This window comes from Bombina bombina, chromosome 7 (genome assembly GCF_027579735.1).
Source record: "Bombina bombina isolate aBomBom1 chromosome 7, aBomBom1.pri, whole genome shotgun sequence".
Taxonomy (NCBI): Eukaryota; Metazoa; Chordata; class Amphibia; order Anura; family Bombinatoridae; genus Bombina; species Bombina bombina.
This window is the reverse complement of record NC_069505.1, coordinates 235,509,791-235,525,673: the sequence shown is the minus strand read 5'-3', so window position 1 is coordinate 235,525,673 and position 15,883 is coordinate 235,509,791. Positions and strand designations below refer to the sequence as shown.

The 15,883-nt window shown below is 38.7% G+C and overlaps 1 protein-coding gene across 1 annotated transcript in view; it reads left to right on the top strand.

Moving 5' to 3' along the window:
- The window catches only part of SAAL1 (serum amyloid A like 1), a 219,370-nt gene that overhangs the window by 180,160 nt on the left and 23,327 nt on the right, over positions 1 to 15,883 (top strand).

The window sequence follows — 15,883 nt, the reverse complement described above, 5'->3', positions numbered from 1 at the left end:
AAAAATTTATTATGACAAGTTAAAAATCAGGTACGTGGCAGGCAAACATCCTGACTAAGTTTCGTGCTCTCAAGAGCACTTAATCATAGGCATTCGTTGCATGTGCAAAACCCCCTATTTAAAGGGACAGCAAAAAGGCAATCACGTTCTAAATTAAAAACACAAGTACAATAGTACTTATAAATTAGTGAATTCTTACATATAAATCATTTACATAACTATGGAGGAAAGAGAAAACCTTAATGAACATAGATAGTTAGTTAAGATGCAGGTATTATTACTTTATCCCTACCAATCTGTAATACATTGATTTTTATTTCAAATAATTCATTCTTATTGTTTTAGAACCAATTTATCATTATGACCGTATAAAGGAGACAAGGATAAAACTGTGAAACTAGATAAATTCAAACAATCGTTGGTCCTTTTAGGAAAAGGACCAGAAGTGCCGGGAGAAGAGCGAAGAAAATCAAGGGAACATAAGAAAGATTAACTGTTTAAATCTTAGTGACTCTATACTGACTTCCTGAATCAAATATCATTGTTGTCTAAGGGTTTGGGGTTTTGCACCCACCAACACTTTTGGGTAAAATATGATATTACAAGCAGATATATCAACTGAGAGTCAGAGCAATGTCATCCAGGGCTTTGAGGCCAATAGATCACAATTCAATTCAAACTTCAATTTTGGAAGACAATATAACGCTAGACACAGCTTAGAAGCTTGGAAGGAGCTTATGGCCCTGTGGACAGGGATATTCCAATACCTAAGAAACTCCCCTCAAAATGTTATCCTATCCAATTTAGGGGTCCTGCACTTAAACTATATCAAAAGAGAGTAGTTAAGGGAAATTATGTCACTCGAAGATACTACTAAACAGAGAAAAAAAGTGTATAATCTAACACTAAATGAAAAGGGCTGCACTGGAGTGCATTAAAGAGTAATAAAAATATTGTTATTAGAGCATGCCGATAAGGGTGGGAATGTTGTTGTCCTTAATAAGGACGACTACATTTCTGACATCCAGACAACTTGGATGACTGTAGCACTTATTGGAAGTTAGATTCAAATCCAACTATTCTGTTTAAAACTAATTAGCTCAAGTTGCTAGAACAAAGCAATTTTTTGGGGCCTTCTCACCAAGGAACAGGTTCATTCATTGGTACCCCAGGAGTCCTCAGATTCCCATATTTCACTACTTTACCAAAAACACATAAAAGTATAACTAGACCACCTGGACGTCCCATCATTCTGGGATTGGGTCATTTTTTGAACCCACTTCAGAGTGGATTGACTCTATCCTGCAACCCTTGTGAGAGGTCTAAAAAGTTATCTAAGAGATTCCACTCATTTGTTACAGTTGTTGAATAACTTAGGTGGCAATCCAAAGTTTAAATGGATAGTTGTTGATGCAGTCCGCATGATATTCTAGCATACCTCATTATGCTGGAATTCAGGCTATGACTTATTTTATGGATACTCATACTAGATACTCTGCAGAGAATAAAATGTTTTTGTGGGAGATGAATAGAGTTTTGCTAAAACACATTTTTGTATGTTCAATAAAGAATTTTACTTACAGATTTGCGGAATGGCGATGGGGGCTAAGTTTGCCCCCTCGTTCGCACATCTGTATGTTGGGATGGTGGGAAGATTTATATTTGTACAGAATCCCTTTAATGAACAAATACTGTTTTATATGAGATTCATAGACGATCTTATATTTATGTCAAAGAACCCATTCATTTTCAGTTTCCTAGAGTATTAAACTGCAACAATTTTAAAGCTAAAATTTACAGGTAAATAACAATCTACATCAGTAAATATTCTTGATTTGGTCCTACAAGGTGATATTGACAGAAGGTGTAATTATCAGCGTTACCTTTCATAATACCGACAAGCAGGAAATACAATACTACATGCACGGTCATGTCATCCGCCTCATCTGATATGGTCCATTCCTAGGGGCCAATTTATGTGATTACGCAGGAATACTAATATCCACTGATCTTTTTGATAAACAAGCAGAAGCTCTTATAGAACGTCTATCTGTTAGGGGTTATAACAAGAGAGATCTCACAGATATTCTTAAAGAAGTGAGAAATATGACACAAATAGACCTTATTCAGGGGACGTGAAGGAAGGAGACAATAACACAGGAAAGCATCGGTTTTTTCTACTGAATATTCTAGATCAATTTTTTCAAATTTGTCATATTTTGAGAAAGAACATGAATATGCTCAAAGATGATTCTGTTTAAGTCCTTTAATGGACAAATGCAAATTTGTCTCCAAAAGACCATCTACATATATCAACAAGATTATCCCTAGTCTGGTATGCACAGAAGAGGAGTGGATAATAGTAATTGGATAAAGGAAAAAAGGTACCTTTAGATGTGGAATAGGTCCTTGTATTACCTGCAGTGTACTCCATATTGGGTAGTGGTTTTAAAAGCACAGTCACAGGGAGAAGGAATTTACGAGGAAATTTTATGCAAATTGTCGGACCATCTATGTGGTTGATCTCTTGAGTGCAAGTTTTGTTACCTACAGTATGCAGGTCAAACAACTAGAGAGTTGAGATCTAGGAGTAAGAGAGCACATAAGGGATACTAAAGATTATGTTAAAGAATCTGCCATTGGCACGACATTTAATCTAACACACGTGAGTAATGTATTCAGTATGGAAGTTTGTGTCATTGACATAGTTTTCCATCCGTCAGAGGGGGGTGATAGGTTTAAACTGCATTAAATGCAGGAATGGGATTGGATATACAAATTAAAAACACTATCACCCTCAGTTCTTAACCGTGAATGGGATTTGAGCTATTTCATTGAATAAGCACACAATTTCCCTACAGAATACCTCCACATGCTGTATTCCTCTCCAGTTTTTGATATGACATATGTGTAAATATAGATTCTATTTATGAACAGGGACTGTGATTGAGAAAACAGATTATGTTTAATATATATTATTTGTACATTGTTTGAATTTATCTTGTTTCACAGTTGTAATAATACCTGCATCTTAACTATCTATGTTCATTAATGTTTTCTCTTTCCTCCATAGTTATGTAAATGATTTATATGTAAGAATTCACTAATTTTTATGAACATTGTACTTGTGTTTTTAATTAGAACTTAATTGATTGTCTTTTGCTGTCCCTTTAAATAGGGGGTTTGCACATGCAAACGCATCCATGATTAAGTGCTCCTGAGAGCACGAAACTAGTCAGGAAGTTTGCCTGCCGCGTACCTGATTTTTAACTTTGTCATAATAAATTTTTCTTTTTTTATCAGACCTTCTCTCTGTACCTCATTAGTGCGGCTGTTATCTTGCTTTTGTTTTAAAATGCTTGTATTATTCTCAGGGAACCGTACAACAGCTACTTTGTAAAGCACACGAAACTTTATCAGATTGTTATTTATTCAGATTGTTCATAGAAAATATTTTATGTATGTAAAAAATTATAAAATTGCTCCTTTACTTTCATGTAATTAGCAAGAGTCCATGAGCTAGTTGACGTATGGGATATACAATCCTACCAGAGGGGCAAAGTTTCCCAAACCTTAAAATGCCTATAAATACACCCCTCACCACACCCACAATTCAGTTTTACAAACTTTGCCTCCCATGGGAGGTGGTGAAGTAAGTTTGTGCTGATTGATTCTACGTTGATATGCGCTTCGCAGCAGGCTGTAGCCCGGTTTTCCTCTCAGAGTGCAGTGAATGTCAGAGGGATGTGAAGAGAGTATTGCCTATTTGAATACAATGGTCTTCCTCTAGGGGAGCATATTTCATAAGGTTTATCTGTTTATCGGTCGTAGAGATTTCTTCTCCTACCTCCCTTTTCAGATCGACGATATACTCTTATATACCATTACCTCTACTGATTCTCGTTTCAGTACTGGTTTGGCTATCTACTATATGTAGATGAGTGTCCTGGGGTAAGTAAGTCTTATTTTTGTGTGACACTCTAAAGCTATGGTTGGGCACTTTATATGTAAAGTTCTAAATATATGTGTTTTAAACTTATATTTGCCATGATTTCAGGATAATCAGTATTCCTTCATTCAGACTGTCCAGTTTCATTATTTGGGATAATGCATATGAATATATATTTTTCTTACCTTGAAAATTTTCAATTGACTAGTTTTTCCATCGGGCTGTTAGGCTCGCGGGGGCAGAAAATGCTTTATTTTTATTGCGTCATTTTTTGGCGCAAACTTTTTTGGGCGCAAAATTTGGTCATTTCCGGCGCCTTAGTTGACGCCGGGAAGTTGTTCGTAAGTTGCGTCATTTTTTTGAAGCATGTGTATATCAGACATTTTTTTACGCCAAAAAATGTGGGCGTCGGTTTTGGCGTCAGAGGATCATTTTTGGCGCCAAAAGATATGGGCGCGTTGTATTTGGCCCCAATAATGTGGGTCACATTATTTAACTATAGAGACAAAAAGAAAAACGAGCGCAGGCCACGACTCAAGGTAAAAGTTTAATGCCTCCAAATGCGCAGTACATACATATTGCACTTACAAGAGCTTAGTATAAACACAGGCCCTCAATGTGGCAGATCATATAGGATTATTTCAGTCCCGGGTTCAGCTGTGATTTTTACGTCTTCTTTATAATTGAGCTGTCTCCGGTATACCTTGTTTGCAAGTCTTGAGAAAGTTCGCAGAGGTCGGGACGAAACGCGTAGAAGAAAAAGGCACAAGGCAGCAGTCACTAAAAGAACAAAGTCCGTCTGCTGGATGATCAATAACTTACGGTGTATACCGGAGACAGCTCAATTATAAAGAAGACGTAAAAAATCACAGCTGAACCGGGACTGAATAATCCTATATGATCTGCCACATTGAGGCGCCTGTGTTTATCTAAGGCTCTTGTAAGTGCAATATGTATGTAATGCGCAATTGGAGGCATTAAAACTTTTACCTTGAGTCGTGGCTGCGCTCGTTTTTCTTTTTGTCTCTATAGTGATTCCGTAGTCTGACACACTCCTTAGTGGTCAGTGAATTGTGCAGCAGCGCCACGCTCAGAACATAACGGAGTACATCGGCATCGAAGAAAGAATCATATGGAATTCAAAGACAACGTTTTATCATACTCCGGGAGGGGCATAAAGGTACAGGTAAATCGTATTGTCACATAGAGTATGTACTATTTTTAAGATCTGAAACGATTGGTTAATCAGTGTGACAGTCTCATCTCAGGGTATATACAAATTTTAATCAGTGTTTTTCGTTTATAAACAAAGTTATTTGGGCATTAATACTATATAATTTACACTGAAGTAAATAGAGATACAAAGGTTTAAGTAAGGCGCTGTATTTTTAAGAATTAGTGTCACATTATTTAAGTCTCAATAATTTTTTGCTGCTTCTGGTTGCTAGAGGCTTATTTGTTTTGCATTTTTCTCCCATTCCTGAAACTGTCATTTAAGGAATTTGATAATTTTGCTTTATATGTTGTTTTTTTTCTATTACATATTGCAATGATATTTTGTATACTGTTCCTGAATCAGACATGCTACGGATTCCTGTTGACTGATATCAGTCCTACCAAAGCTAAGTTCATTTATTTTAATGTTATGAATGTTTATCTTTAGCTATGGGTTTGTAATAAGTTATCATGATAAACTTTTACATGCAGAATCTATTAGTATTTATACTTCATATATTGCTATTCTTTTTACATCTTATGTACAAGATATACGTAGAAATTTATAAGAATATTTTCTGATTCTATGTTAAAGGCTTTGTCTGACATCGCGCCTTCTAATAAAAAATTTTAGGTCTTTTTCAAACTTCTTTTTAGTTGATGAAGTTTCAAATGACCAATAACATACTGAATTATCCTCTCTGATGATGATTTTTCTCATTCAGAATTTTCTTCACCGGATATTGACACTAACAAATCTACTTTTTTATTTTTAATTAGAGTACATTGTGTCTTTGTTGAAAAGGTGTTGATTATTTTGGATATTGAGGTAACTAGTTCTTTTTTCAAGAATAGCTAACATTTTATTTCTGCTTATTTTAATCTGTGTTTTCAGAGGTTTTTTCCAGTTCCTGTATGCTAGAGGGAATGGAATAGGCTGATATTTTCTTTTATTTCTTCTTCAAGGGTTTTAAATTCTAGTTCTTTGCCGGCAGTTAATTTCAGTTTTGAGGGTTCCCCAATTTAATGGGGCTATCTCTACTCCTGCTAAGTATACTATTATTCTATAGCAAAATAGTAATTATTTTCCTTTAGGGATGGTTTGTATCTTATTATAGGGAAAATTATTTATTTTCAGGTACTTTTCTTGGACCTGTAATTTAATTTGGATGATGGTTCAATTGCTTCATTTTTCTGTTTGGATACTTAAGATCAAGTATCGGATTATGATTTATTTAGGCATTGTTAAAGAGGGACAAAATCTTCTGCTCATTTGAAGTTCAGACTAGGTGCTGTTTGCATTGTCTTATTGTCTTGCATTTTGCTGATTATGCAAGTCCCGTGTTTTTGACTGGTCCTTAACCTTTGATTAACATGCTAATAAATTAAGTTTGTTGTCTTCATTTTATTGAGATATTTTCGCAAATAGGTTTAATCTATGTCTTTATGCTGTTTTAGCTAGAAGAATTTTTTCTAAAAAATCCATATTTCTTTTTTTCCAAGATAATCAATTATTGGTTCATAATTGATTCAATTCTTACTGTTACTCTGGGCTTCAAGATTGAATTCTAAGACTAAAACTTTAAGCTTATATTAGTTTTGTTGTTCTTACTAAGGAACGAAGTCCTAAAATTCTTACCCGAGTAACATGTTTATTAATTGGAAGTTTTTTAGTTCAAAATCAGCTCCCTAAAATTTGCATGTATGTGCCGGTTTCAGCTTGGCTGGTAAAGGGGCAGGTTAAGACTTTTTTGAAATTATGTTATTGGTTCTATTCGGTCCATATTTCTTAGATTTTGGGTACAGAATAAGATTCAGAGTAAAACCGTCTGTGAGAAGTTTTTTTCTCTATTATATTCCAGCTATTCCAGTAAGGCTAACACTTTCCTTAAGTGTGTTTCAGTCCTATATATTTTGGGTTTTGATGAAGCGCGGCTGAAGATCACTCCGTTGGGTGATTAAGCGCTGCTCAGACCTGGAGTTTTCTGGGTATTTATTCCAAGTTCCATTTTATGGAAATGGGTTTTGGGGTTTTATTCAAGACTATTCATTGTTCTAAAGATAGAAAATCTTTCTGAATATGTCATATAAGTATACCATCTTTTAGAATGGTGTTTATTATAGTCTATTTTTGCCCTTTTTGGTTCAGTGATGCAGTAGTTGTTACAATAGATACAATAGATGCATATCTTTTTGAGATTCTCTTTTTGACAAGCATTACCAATTTGTTGCTTTTCCTTCTGGTCCTAGCGACAGGTTCTACAGAATCTTTTCAAGGTTCTCAGTGTTTCCTTATTTGGGACAGTCTCGTGGGTACTGGCTCAGTCTTTTCAGTTCCTGCGGAATATCATACATTCAACTTTGTTTCTTCAAGACATGGTTTAGAGGATCTTTTTATCAAAAGCTTCTTTGATTCCTCACACAAGGGTCACCTTTTTTAGGTTTCCAGATAGTTTGTGGCAATGTCTTTGTCTCTAACAGACAAGTGAGAATTTTATTGGGTTCCGTCTGTCGGAACCTTCAGTCTCTATTATTTCCTTCAGTTGCTATATATGCATGGAAGTTTTAGGTCTCATGGCTGCAGCATTGGATTCGATTCCCTTTGCTCATTTTCATAGGAAACTTTTTCAGTTTTTTATGCTGAATAATGGTGCAGGGATTCTAGGATATCACTTTTTATATCTTCGAATCCTAATGTTTAACTATCTTTGATTCGGTGGTTAAGATCACCATCATTTAGTTCTACAGGTCTCTTCGGTTCTTTCAACCTGGACCATGATCTCTACAGATTCGAGTCTTTTAGGTTGGGAGGCTGTCTGAGGATCTCTGTCGGCACAAGGGGTTTGGAAATCTCAGGAGGCGAGATTACCATTTGATATTTTGGAACTCTGTGCATTCTCAGAGTTCTTCTGTAAGGGTTAAGGCTGTCTCTCTGTACCTTTAAGCACCTTCTTATTTAAGGCACCTCCTACCTATGCTCCAATGCTGCTTTATTGAGTTGCTTTCAGCTACATCCTGTGCACACTCAATTCTTAGGATACTACGGCAGTCTTTTCTAAATACAGCCGCTAACTAAACTCTTTGGGGAGGATTTGCAAGCTGTTAACTAACCTCTTCAATTGTCTCTCTCTGCTCCGGTCAAACTACAGGTTCAGCTCCGCTGCTTCCTCCCTCCGATCAGCTGTGTCTGTGCGGTACACGCTGCCGCTTACGTCATCAGACACAGCCGACTGCACCTCTCCCTGCCTGTTTAGTTTTCACCGCTTGCCACGCTCCTGCAGGTTACTCCCTGGTGACTCTGCTAAAGGACTCCAAGACACTCAGTGAGGCAACCGGACCAAGGCTGAAACTTTCATCAGGTCTGGAATTTACTTGACTATGTACATAAATGTTATCCTTTGATTTCTTGTTCTGTGTGCTACGAGTTTGGCTGCAATACACTGTGCTTTACCCAAATGTAATCATACTCATAAGTCTCACTGCCACATTTATAGATAGAGTGGTTGAAGTTCCTAAGAATTACTCAATCTATATATCCTGGCATATATAAAAGTACTAGGGTATCCTGGGAAATCCTTCCCTGGATTACCTAGCCTACACCAAAACCTTTATCAGTCTTCATAGGAACTTTGTCATCCATTTAAAGGACAACACAGTTCCTATGAATCATTACATCTTCAGATTGTTTCTTTTTTGAAGAAGAGACGTTTATTGTTTTTTTCCAGACAATGTCACAGCTGTGGCGTATATCAATCATCAGGGTGGGACTATCAGTCCTTAGGCTGTGACAGAAGTATCTCGGATATTTGCTTGGGCTAAATCCAGCTCCTATCTAAATTCTGTGGTCTTTTTCCAGGTATAGACATTTGGGAAGCGGATTATCTCTGTTAGTCAAGCTTTACATCCGGGAGAAATGGTCTTTTTACCCAGATATGTTTTTCAATTTTTCAGATGTGAGGGCTTCCAGAAATAGATCTGTTGGCATATCATCTAAAAAAAGGAACTTCCCGGGAGGTGGAGTTAACAGCCACGGGAGCAGACGTGCCAGAGGAGAGCTCCTGAATCTAGACCCCTAAAAGTGAATTAAAAGCCACAATACTGCTTATATTTGGGGGCAATTCTGACATATTTAAGCCTACAATAGCAGCCTCTTTATCCTTTCATAAAATAAGGGGGCCTCCATAAAAACTTTTGAATCGCGGGTGCATTTACCGGTTTAGCTGCTGCTCATCCCTGCCTAGTTGCCCTTTACTAGCTTCGGAGGGTCGGGGGATCCGCTCCGGAGTAGAAGATTGCTGCTTCCTAGCCGGCTGGGAGGTTCAGTTTGGACCGCTGCACTTGGGGACCGGGGACCTAGCCGCAGCAATCCCTTCACGCTGCTCTGTTTGGGTCTTGTCTTCCCCTGGGACCGCCTATATAGCCCCACTGATCACCATCCCGGGAGCAGACACATCACGGCCCAAGCTCCACGAGCTTCTACCTGCTGCCCTGCAATACCGGGTCCTCTGCGCGCCTAAACAACTTTGGGCGCGAGGAGCCGCCATCTTGCTTGGAGCCTTTCTCTTCCGACACGGCGCGGCCTCTGCTGGTGGTGCTCAGGGGGGGCCTGCATACGAAGCCAGCTTGCTGCCTTATTAACCAACAGCCCTCCGGTTCCAGAGAGGAAGTTTCTGCTGTGTCCCCTGACTGCCGGAGCACAAAGGGATTCTGTAAACATAGGCTCAGCTGGGGTGGAGGCCTTCGGACCTGATCTTGATCCAGCAACAGCGCAAGAGGAGGTGAGTCAATCCCAACTAAGATACGCACAGCCTGGGGATTACCCTGGATTGACACCTACCCCTCTCGATCTCCCTCCACCTCTCCTGAGGCCACTTTTAAAGTGGGCAGTGCATTATTCGGCCTGAAGAGCTCTGAGACCTACACACCTCAATCCCTGTAGGGCCTCTTTTGCAGTATCACAAGGCTGGAACCCTTTTAAAGCCAGGGCACTTCATCACTGAACACCACTGAACTGCAACTACAACAGGCAGTGGTAACACACACTGATAACACCTATGCCCTACACCTAAAGCACCTCAAAATAGATATATATACCGCAACAAAATAAAGAGGCTAGGCAGGGGGCTGAAAAATCAGTTGGCGGGGAAAGACGCCATTTAAAAAGACACTGCAACAGGGATACATAAAACCTCTATTAACACCCCCCTCTTTGCTCTAATGGTGAGCACCAGTTTGTCCATCTATGAACAGTCTCCTTACAAGACTCCATTATACCAAATTCTCGCCTGGGCTGTGAGCTTTACAGCAACAATCTGGGAATACCAGTTGAGAATTAGCAGGAGCCTGCAAGTCACCAGACAAGAGAGACTTCTCAAATATACCATTTCACTACCCCTAAACACATTATGTGAAATTGATAAGAGCTCCAATAATCACATTTCCTGATAAATAATCTATATGCACTAAACAAGTGTTGGACTATCACAAGCATGAACAAACATCTCTAAATATTACCCAGAGATCCTGAGAATAGCTAAGCACAGGGAATAACGCAAGCCAGGGCCTATCACAATATAAGATATCATATAGGGCTGTCTATCATCATTTTCAACATGAAGAATAAGTCACAAACAGTGAAAGAATGTCTATCAAGGTCTCAATCAAAACAAAAAGGACCGGATAAAGTAACTCTCCTGTGGCAACTAACTTAATGACACAGAACCCCGAGGACACCTGGAGGTTCCAGAACAGAGGAGGACCAACAAAGAGCTCCTAGCCCAAATTAAATCACTGTTCCAGGAAGAATTCAAAAATGGCCCTATCTGAGATAAGGCAAGATCTTAGAGAGATAGGAGGGAGAACAGCGGAACTAGAAGAAAAACTGACTCTAAGAACAGATTGAAGATCTGGAAAACAGATCTTGCAGATCTAACTTGAGAATTCGAAATCTCCCAGAGACTTTTAAAAATCTAGAAGAAACCGTTACTGATCTATTTTACACAACTAATCCCAGACATTGAACCGAATATGTTATTGATGGATAGGGTCCATAGGGCTCTCACAAGACCGCAACCAATTTCTGCTAGAGACATTATTCTAAAACTACACTACTACCATGTTAAAGAAAGAATTCTGAAAGCAGCCTGAGACAAAAAAATGCATAGAATATGAAGGACATAATCTGCAAATCTACTCAGATCTCGCTCCAATAACACTCCGGAAAAGGAGGGACTTGAAACCCATTACCACAGCTCTTACAAAAGAGCATATAAAATATATAGATGGAACTTCCCCTTCAAACTGGCCTTTACATATCAGAACGGGAATTACACCTGTGCTACTCTGGGAAGAAGGAAAGGCCATACTAGATTGTCTACAAATTCAAATGGATGCTCCTGTTACACCTGCAAGTTCATCGTCTACTAGGAAAACTTTTCCAGAAAGAATGGATCCCCGATCGGGAGAAATGGAAAAGCAATGAAACAGAGGACCAACCCCAGCAAGGATACTGATGGAGAAGAAACTGATGACACAGTAGATCCCCCACCTTGAGAACAAGGCTAATCTGGAATCTTCAACTACTCCAGGACTAATTCAAAAGTTGGGAGGATTGACCCAACTTGAAGGACAAGGCCTGTATAGTGACATTATTTTGTTTGAGGTTCAATTTTAATGTGTTCTTGTTTTATGGTTATTTTTAGGTTGCAATGTATACAAGTAAAAGTCCTTAGGCAGTGCTCACTTCGGAGAGGTATAGCATCCCGCTTAGATAACATGTCACCTTCAGCTGAGTATTAGCCCATGCTGGCTCTCCAACTACAGATAGCATAAGAGATATTGTTAGCCCCTACCTGCCTCTAGGTACTTTACCACCCTATTTAAGTCTTTGGGGACACATTGCCTCAATTCTCAGTTAAAATTATACTCAAAATGTTTTGCTAGTAGATTATAAAATAGTAATAAATATTCCCAGGATCTCTCCCACCCCCTCCCTTCCCACCCTCCCATTCTCTCCCTCCCCTCACCCCCTACCTCTAACCCGTGATTCATGCTAAATTTTTGATCAGGTAAATGTGATGTAAACACTATGTTCCACATCACACATTTATTATCATTTCTAGAATTTATTTGTATTTCATTTTTACTTCACTTTTGGTCACTAATATTTAGGTCATTCCACACATTCACTGCGACAGTTCATTGGTTATCAATTCTCATAGTACTGCCTATTGCAATATTATATGTATTGCTAACTCTTTCCTCCATTCATTATGTAGGCTTGATCATAACCTGGTCCATGGAGCCCCCCCCTCCAGAACAGAGAGACCGCGATCCATTCATCAGAGGCTCTAAGGTACCTTACTATAGTCGTTCTTTCTAAAGACATATCATGTCAATAAAGATAATATCACACAATGTTAGGGTTTAAACTCTGATATCAAGAGGAAAAAGGCAATATCAGAATACAAGGCGCTAAAGGCCAAGATAGTAATGTTACAAGAAACACATTTCACATCAGCATACACACACCACATACTGGGATAAGGCGTTCCCCACACAATATCATGCTATAGGCCCGAAAAAGAAAATGCGGGGTCTCAGTGCTATACACTCATCCCTAAATTTTCCATGAGGAATCTGTTACAAGAGACAGAGAGGGTAGATATTTAATAATACAAGGTTCAATACAAAACACCCCAATCCTATTAGTCAACGTGTATGCTCCTAATGAGCTACAAGCCAATTTTATTTCTAAACTTAGTAAGCACCTAACGATGTGGAAAAGATATAAAACTATTGTGGGTGGGGACTTCATTCTCGCTATGAATGACAGAATTGATAGATCCTCACAAGCGAAGCCACTTGTTAACAAACTCACCAAACCAAGCAGGATCCTGCTTGACTTCTCACTAGATCATAACCTGATAGACGGATGGCGAGCTCTAAACCACGGTACTAGAGATTACACATATTATTCCCCTATGCATTCATCTCAATCTAGAATAGATTATATTTTTGTGAGTCGAATTCTAGTACCCTTACTCTCCAAAGCATCTATCACAAATTGCTCCTGGTCAGATCACTTCATAGTGGAAATTACTCTGTCAGGACTGATTAACCCAAACAGGACTAAATCCTGGACTCTAAATGCATCACTTAGAGCAGCAAATTACTGAATTCATTAACATCAACAATAACTCCACACAGAACCCTATCCTAGAATGGGGAGCACTAAAGGCTTACACGCGAGGTTTACTTATGGGCTGAATCCGGTAGACAAAATAAACTCAGGGAAACTAAATTAATAAACCTAAAAGCGGAGACAAACAGGCTTCGATCACAAATAGGGCTTAACCCTTCACGTAATTTAACTAACCAACTCAAGGCCAAAAATGCAGAATTAGACTCACTCCTAAATAAGGAAGCAGCAAGATCAATAAAAATAGTGGACACTCAGTACTTTATCTACGGCAATAAGCCAGACCGAATGCTAGCTAATAAACTGAAAGAAATAGTGAAAACCACAACAGTCCCCTCAGGTACAATCCCCAAATAACAAGGTGACCAATGAACCCCCAGGACATTGCCAACCTATTTGCAGACTTCTATGATAAACTGTACAACATATCATTAGCAAATAAAGGTAGAGTCAAAGCCCCAGATCTATCCTCCCTTTCTTGGAGAGAGTACGATGTCAACTATAAAGAAGAGGAGCTAGAATCCCTAAATAGTCCCATAACCCAAGAGGAAATAAAATTGAATATTAAAAATCTTAAACGATCTAAAGCCCCAGGACCTGATGGCTACCCTGCCATCTTTTATAAAATACTACATCCTATTCTGATACCTCAACTAGTCAAAGTATTTAACGCCATGATGCAGGGAAAAGACGTACCTAGAGAAATGCTGAAGGCCCAGAATTACAGTAATCCCAAAACCAGGGAAAAATAAACAACATTGCCACAACTATCGACCCATATCCTTAATCAATCAGGACATTAAATTATTTACTAAAATTTTAGCGAACCGCCTAAACCCACTCCTTATTAAAACTAATTCACCCAGACCAAGTAGGATTTATTTCACAAAGAGAGGCCCCAGACAACACTAGGAAAATTTATTGATCTGATTAATATAGCCACGGTGAGAAGAATGCCTTCTCTTGTTCCTCTCTTTGGACGCAGAGAAGGCATTCGATAGAATTAACTGGGACTTTATATTTGCGGTTCTGGAGAGGGTGGGTATTTCAGGGTCATTTTATGACGCCATCAAATAACTATATTCATTTCCAACAGCTTTTGTTAAATTGGCAGGATACCAGTCTAAAACCATACATATCAACAATGGAACTAGACAGGGATGCCCACTATCCCCGCTGCTATTTGCTTTGAGCATAGAACCGTTGGCTATTAAAATTAGAGAAAATCGAGACATCTCTGGAATTCAGGTAGGCCCAAACAGAAACATAAGATATCCCTGTTCGCCGACGATATGATCCTGACGTTAACTAAACCCTTATTATCCCTCCCCCCGGTATACAAGCTAATAGAACACTTTGGGTATCCTATCGGGTTATAAAATAAATGAGGAGAAATTGTGAAGCCCTGGGAATCGGGTTGCCAGAATCATACTAAAACAACTTATGGAAACTTAATTTTGCATTCAAATGGCCAAGAATCCATTAAATAACTAGGAATTAAATCTATCTAAATAAGTAACACTCCCTATATCAATTAAACTACCTTCCCATGTTTAAAAATATTAGAGCCTTATTAACAAAATGGACGAAACTCAAAATCTCTCTATATGGACGAATTATCTCTACCAAGAGGTCCCTGTTACCCAAGTTGCTATATTTATTCCGCTCCCTGCCTATATCTCGTTCCCCTATCAGACCTGCATAGAACTCCAAAAGGATATCTCAAGAGTTTGTATGGCAGGGAAAAAGGAGCAAGAATCAATAAAAATCTCATGTGTACTTCAAAAAGAGAGGGGGGGGGGTGGGGGTCTTTCCAAACCTTGTCCCATATTATTACTCAGCAATGGGTAAAAATTGAATCTAACATTAAGAACACCTCACCATTATCTAATCTCTTATGGACCCCTAACACTGGTATCACTCATAAAAAAATGTGAATTTATTGCAATTCAGCACACCCTACACATTTGGAAAACTGTGAACTCCAAATTCCCCCTCCTCAATAGGAGGTCGATGATCACTCCCTTGACACCCAATAACACCCCACTTGATAAAATCACACAACAGAAATGGCACAATAAAGGGCTTTATAGAATAGCAGACATATACAAAGAAGGCAAGTTAATTTCATACGAACAGTATCAAGCCTTAGATAGCGAAGACAGAAATATTTGGTATCATTACCTTCAATTAAAATCAAGAGCACAACAAATTATGGGGGGGGGAGAGGGTTCCTATAAGTACCACATTAGAGAGGCTTTGCCTTTCTGATCAGCACGCTAGAGGTGGGATCTCTACCCTATATGCATTATTTCAACAGCAACTCCCACAAGATACCAAACCACCCATAATGCTAAAATGGGAAAATGACACAGGGAAAACCTGGTCTATAGAGACGTGGAGGGAGACTTAGCCAGCGGGTTATCTTTCTCACAAAAATGCGGCTCTTAAGGAAAATTTTGTTAAGGTAGCCTTCAGATGGAATTTATTCCCAACTACGGTCGGGAGGAGGGGGAGAC